Source organism: Rhinolophus ferrumequinum, chromosome 13 (genome assembly GCF_004115265.2).
Source record: "Rhinolophus ferrumequinum isolate MPI-CBG mRhiFer1 chromosome 13, mRhiFer1_v1.p, whole genome shotgun sequence".
NCBI classification, from domain to species: domain Eukaryota; kingdom Metazoa; phylum Chordata; class Mammalia; order Chiroptera; family Rhinolophidae; genus Rhinolophus; species Rhinolophus ferrumequinum.
Window position 1 is genome coordinate 43,651,797 of NC_046296.1, and position 7,036 is coordinate 43,658,832.

The window sequence follows — 7,036 nt, forward strand, 5'->3', positions numbered from 1 at the left end:
TCATTGCAAATGGTAAGATTTCGTTCTTTTTTAAAGCCTGGTAATACTCCATTGTATAAATATACCACAGTTTCTTAATCCAGTCGTCTACTGATGGGCATTTTGGTTGTTTCTAAGTCTTGGCTATTGTGAATAGCGCTGCAATAAACATAGAGGAGCAAATATTTTTTCGAATTAGCATCTTGAATTTCTCTGGCTAGATACCTAAGAGTGAAATTGCTGGGTCATAAGGTAGTTCCATTTCCAGTTTTTTGAGATACCTCCATACTGATTTCCATAGTGGCTGCACCAATCTGCAATCCCACCAACAATGTACAAGGGTGCCCTTTTCTCCAAACCTCGCCAGCACTTGTTGTTTGTTGATTTGTTGATGACAGCCATTCTGACTGGGGTGAGGTTGTATCTCATTATGGTTTTTATTTGCATTTCTGTGATGATTAGTGAGTTTGAGCATTTTTTCATATGTCTGTTGGCCATCTGTATGTCCTTTTAGAGAAATGTCTCTTCATGTCCTCTGCCCATTTTTTAATTGGGTTGTTTTTGTGTGTGTGAGTTTTGTTGTTGTTGTTGTTGTTTTATTTTTCGGTGTTGAGTTGAATGAGTGTTTTATAAATTTTGAATATTAACCCCTTATCAGATGTATTGTTGACAAATATCTTCTCCCATTCAGTAGGCTGCTTTTTTGTTTTATGGATGGTTTCTTTGCTGTGAAAAAATTTTTTAGTTTGATGTAATTCCATATGTTTATTTTTTTCTTTTACTTTCCTTGCCTGCGGGGAAAAATATGGAATGCTTCAGGAATTTGCTTGTTATACTTGCTCCCTTGTTCGGGGCCATGCTAATCTTCTCTGTATCATTCCAATTTTAGTATATGAATTGTTGAAGCAAACATAGAACCTGTGACTATATTAATTTACATGGCAAAATGGATTTTGTAGATGTGATTAAGATTAAGGTCCTTAAAATGGAGAGATTATCCTGGATTACCTGGGTGGGTCCTTTTTAATCCCGAGTCTTTACTAATGGACAATCTTTTCTGGCTGGTTAGAGATGCAGAGAGATGAAAGCATGGGAAGGACTCTAACCTTGTTGGCTTTGAAACTGGATGGACAGAACAGGCCATGAGACAAGGAATGAGGGCAGTCTTTAGAAACTTGAAAAAGCAAGGAAATAGACCTACAGAAAGAAATGCAGCTCTGCCAATACCTTGATTTCAGCCCAGTGAGCTTCATGTCAGAATAATCACATGTAAAGTAATAAATTTATATTATTTAAGTCACCAAGCTTGTATTAATTTATTACAACATCATTAGGAATCCAATATACTCATGAAATTCCCACAATTTTATTTCAAGAGTGTAGCATTTTCTCCATTTCACAGATATCAAAAATGAAGCAAAGAAAAATTTATATAAATTCATATAAGTAGCCAGCTGCAAAATTAAAATTAATATGTAGATTTGGTATTCTATGGTCCTTTAAGAATGATTAGTTCTTCATGTGTGATACACAATTAGGTATCATTCCATCTTTTAATGACTTTATTAGCTAAACAAATTAATAAAAGTAATAATCCAAGTATAAATATAATAAGGTTGTACCACTTCTATGCTCAAAATGATGAAATTAATACTTCAGAGAAAAGTTTTAATCCTTAAGAGTTATCTAAGATAGTTAATGCTCATTATGGAAAAGGATATTCTAATGGATTAATTGGATTTTTTATTTAAGAATGAAGAATAAGATAGATATAATATAAAAAGATGGACAGCACTAGTGTTGGAAAGGATGTGGAGACGTTGGAACCCTCATACCTTGCTGGTGGGAATGTAAAAGGATGCAGTGATTTGGGAAACTCTTTGGGAATCCCACAAACCTTAAACATAGTATAACCATATGTTTAAAACCTAGCAATTCCACTCATAGATATAGAACCAGGAGAATTGAAAAAATATGTCCACACTAAAACTTGTTTACAAATATTCATCGTAACATTATCCATAATAGTGAGAAACTGCAAAAAATATATATATTTATCAACTGATGAATGGATAAACAACATGTGATATATCTATAAAAGGAATATTATTCAGACATAAAAATAAAGTACTGCTTTGTGCTACAACATGGATGACCTTGAATACATCATGCTAAGTTGAAAAAGCCAAGCACTAATGACCACAAATTATATGATTCCATTAATATAAAATGACTAGAATAGGCAAATAGGCAAATCAGTTAGGAGTTGCCGGGGGTGGGAGGAGGGGCCATGGGGAGTGACTGCTCATGGGTGTGGGCTTTCTTTGGGGAATGGTGACAATGCTCTGACATTAAATAGCGGTGATGGTAGCACAACATTGTGGATATGCCAAAATTCAGTAAAAAGGTCTAAATGTTATGGTATATGAATTATATCTCAATTAAGGAGAAAAAGAATTGAAGGGTTTTCTTTAGGAAACTAAGCATGAAACAGTGGATCCAGGGTGCTCAATATTTTATAAAGAGTTTTCATCACAGATACCTACCCCTGTAGTCTGAACAAGTTGTAGTTATGTTCATATTAGATATCCTCTTACTAAGGATATAATAAAGGCCACTCTGAATTAAATGTATATCATTACAATGTCAATAAAAAGATTTTAAAATGTATTGATGGTTTCTAAATACATTGATATATGAGTAATTACAAGGAGATTAGACCCAAATTGATTTAAGCTCAATTTAGAAATGCAATGCATTCATATTTAAGATTAATACTTTGTCCTTCTCTGAAACTTCCTTGTTTGACTTGAATATTTTATTGATTTGCTGTGTCAGGGTTTTCTAGCTCTCTATATAAAGGCTTTAGTTTCTAAAACGTTGTTTATCTCAGAAAATCTGCATGCACTACATCACATGAAATTTTAATTAAGGCATATAGTGTATAATAAATGATGTGGCCTGGCATTGTTCTATTTGCTTACATAACAATATTTCAGTTGACTATACTCATTCATTGTTAATTAGCTTCTTACCAAAGGATATTGGCAGAGTTTCTATAGTAGTCTTAGCAAATAAAATAATGGAATATGAAGAAAGTTAAAGACTCTGAAGTGTCTACTTTAGTCCCAACCCTGTTACTTCTGTATTTAAGTATAAAATCAGTCTATTTTTGGAAGCCAGGTCCTCCCCTTAAAAACAAGGGGAAGTCTGCCAACCTGCTAGGTGCATATGCATCATCAGCCGGCGGGAGACCCACAAGAAAAACAACACTGTCCAGGCCAGGAGCTGCGTTATGCTCAAGCTTTCTGGAGAACACGGTCGAGAAAAAAATCTCTTTTTTCTTCCAGAGAATATCTTTTTAATGTATCAGAAATATGTAAGGACTTTAAATGAAATCCTTAGCAACCCCCCGCTCTTGTCTTTGATAATTGCAAAACTATCTGCAAGTTTAGAGTTTGTCAACACATAAAGGTTGGTTATTTTCATTTTCATTTTGAGGTCACTGATAGCATTCCACAAGTTTCTCTTGCTTCATCGTCTTTAAAACACATGTTCCACTAAACTATTGTCTGTGTCTAAGAGTTTTTGTTTCTTCATTTGTTTGTCTTGTTCCTTCGTTGTTTTCAGCTGAATATCCGACAAGTCAGTGAAATCATATGGTTCTCGACTTTTTCTGTCTGTATTACTTCATTTAGCATTATAATCTCAAGATCCATCTATGTTGTAGCAAATGGCACAGAACAAGACAAACAAGCAAAGAAACAAAACCTGATACATATAGACAATAGTTTAGTCGTTATCAGCACATAAGGGGGGATGGGAGTGGTAGATGAGGGTAAAGGGGGTCAAACATATGGTGATGGAAGGAGAACTGACTCTGGGTGGTGAACACACAATATGATATATAGGTGATGTATGACAGAATTGTACAGCTGAAACCTATGTAACTTTACTAATAAACTTTAATACGAAAAAAAAAAAGAAAGGAGACAGGGCAAAAAAAACACCCAACAAAACAAAACCACATATTCCAGATTTTTCATTTGGTACCTGCATGTCTTTTGGGAGCTATCACGGATACCTTTTGTTCCAGGTGAAAAGCAATAGGAAAAATACACCAAGGCCTGGAACTCTAGTCCTTATTGGAGTGCTACCGTGTTTCCCCAAAAATAAGACCTAGCTGGACCATCAGTTCTAATGCATCTTTTGGAGCAAAAATTAACATAGGACCCAGTATAATATAATATAATATAATATAATATAATATAATATAATATAATATAACATCATATCATATCATATCATAATGTAATATAATACCAGGTCTTATATTAATTTTTGCTCCAAAACATGCATTGAGCTGATGGTCTGTCTAGGTTTTATTTTCAGGGAAACACGGTAGACCTGATGTTAACAATTTAAGAGATGGGTTGAATTCAGTTTTGAAAAATAATTAATCAGATGGAGGTGTGAGTCTGTGAAGAGCACTCCTGGAAGAGAAAAATTACGCAAGGCCTAGACGGTTGAGACCTGGGTAAATGCTGGTTTGGGTGGTTATTCTCCTTGTAATACTCCATATACGTATATGTTTGTTCACAGTAAAGGCACCCCTATTATATAATATGAAAAGGGATATACTTTTGAAATTGCAATAGACACTGCCAATTGCCTTCCCAAAGCACTTTACCAACTTACAGACACCCCAATTCATGATACATGAGAATGCTATTTTGTTGCATACTGGTCCACACTAGATATTGCCACTCAACTCATTTTTCATAATTCTATAAGGAAAAACCTTTTCATTATTATTTTTGTATGCATTGCTTTGATCACCAGTGAGGTTGAGCAGCTTGTTTTATGGGTATTAGTCATTTTTCCTTCTTCATATTTTCTAATTATATCAGTTGTCCATTTTTCTACTGAATTGTTTGTCATTTTCTTATTTATTTAGGAAGCTTTTTATATTATTGCTATTGATTGTCTTATGCGAAGCAAATAGTATTTCGTCCAAGTGTATTGCTTCTCTTTTTATTTTGGATATGGTGGCTTTCATGATACAGAAATTTAAAAATTCCATTTAATCAAATTTGTAAAATTTCTTAATATTTGATTTTCAGTTTTTATAACATGTTTGAAAGATCTTTTTCAACTTCAGATTACTGCATTAGTCAACTCAGGCTGCCATAACAAAATACCATAGGTTGGGAGTTAAATAACAGAAAATTTATTTTCTCACAGTTCCAGAGCCTGAAAAGTCTTAGTTCACAGAGCCAGCGTAGTAAGGTTTACAGATGACTACCTACCTGCTGTGTCTTGACATGCCCTTTCCTAAATGTGTAGGCATGGAGAGTGGTAGGGGAGGGAAAGATTCCTCTCTCCCTCTTCTTATAAGGCCATTAATTGTATTGGATTAGAATCCCACCCTTATGATGTCATTTAACCTTAATTACCTCCTAAAAGCCCTGTTTCCAAATACAGTCAAATTGGGGATTTCAGGTTCAACATATTAATTTGGGGTTTGAAGGAGTACAGTTCATTCCATAGCAATTATTAAAGAGGCATTCTTCTATATCGCTTCTGATTCGTTTTTTAATTAAAATTTATTGGGGTAATAATTGTTAGTAAAGTTACATAGATTTCAGATGTACAATTCTATAATACATCATCTATATGTATCACATTGTGTGTTCACCACCCAGAGTCAGTTCTCCTTCCATCACCATATATTTGATCCCCCTTACCCTCATCTACCACCCTCTTCCCCTCTTCCCCTCTGATAACTTACCCACTAAACTATTGTCTGTGTCTATGAGTTTTTGTTTCTTAATTTGTCTTGTTCTTTTGTTGTTTTCTGTTTTATATCCCACATATCAGTGAAATCATATGGTTCTCACCTTTTTCTGTCTGATTTATTTTGTTCGGCATAGTAATCTCAAGATCCATCCATGTTGCTGCAAATGGTACTATTTTATCTTTTCTTATGCAGAATAGTATTCCATTGTGTATAAATACCGAAACTTCTTTATCCAATCATCTATCAAAGGACACTTTGGTTGTTTCCTTACCTGATTTTTTAATACATTTAGATATTTAATTCATCTGGAATTTTATTTTCACATCCATATAGAATTAGTTTTCTGGAATATGAATTTAACTTATTTTTCCATATTGATATCATGTTCCCAATATTAGTTATTGAACAGCCCATTATTTCCTCACTAATATGAAATAATATTTTCAATAAAATAATTTAATGGATACATGAATAATCCTGGACTTTCTTCTTCTCCATTAACTAATTTATTCCAGCACTAAACCCACACTGTTTTATTTCCTGGAGCATTACTTTATGTTTTGACGTTTATTAATCATCATATGGATTTAAATTTTTTTCTGGGTTATTTTTATCCAAATTCTTATTGAAATCAGCTTTAGAATTTGCTTATAAGGTCTCACTTACTAGATAAAAAGTTAATTGGGAATTTAAGCCTGCTTTTATATATCTTTCAGTAAGTTCATAGCTTTTTCATCTCATGAACCTTACCCACTTCAGACAGGACTGCAATTAGCAGCGGTACGCTCAGGAATCTGTCCCCATCTCTAACCTCCGTTGTCCTCTCATTGGCACTCCTTGTTAGTGTATGTACTCATCTCTCTTCTCACTGGAGTAGTGAGAAACAAATTCAAACCTTGGTGGGGAAGTAACCTAAACTGGTTTTTGAGGCCGCTTTACTTTTAGACTATCCAGGATGACGTGGCATTGATAAGGGCATTCTCTATGGAGTCCAGCCTAGCTACCTGCATCTTCCATGGGGAATTGGGATAAAAATCTCATCTTGTCCTTAAGTATGACGGTCTTTTCTTTCTTAAAAAAAATTTATTTAATTTGTTAGGGTGACATTGGTTAGTAAAATTATACAGGTTTCAAGAGTACAATTCTATAATGCACCCTCGATATACTGCATTGTGTGTTCACCACCCAGAATCAGTTCTCCTTCCATCACCATATATTTGACCCCCTTTACCTTCTTCTACCACCCCACCCCCGTTA

The 7,036-nt window shown here is 34.3% G+C and overlaps 1 non-coding gene across 1 annotated transcript; it reads right to left on the reverse strand.

Moving 5' to 3' along the window:
• Window positions 1-778: 778 nt before the first annotated feature.
• Window positions 779-890, reverse strand: LOC117033501 (U6 spliceosomal RNA). The gene has a single exon (XR_004424896.1). It is a non-coding gene; the product is annotated as a U6 spliceosomal RNA (small nuclear RNA).
• Window positions 891-7,036: the final 6,146 nt, after the last annotated feature.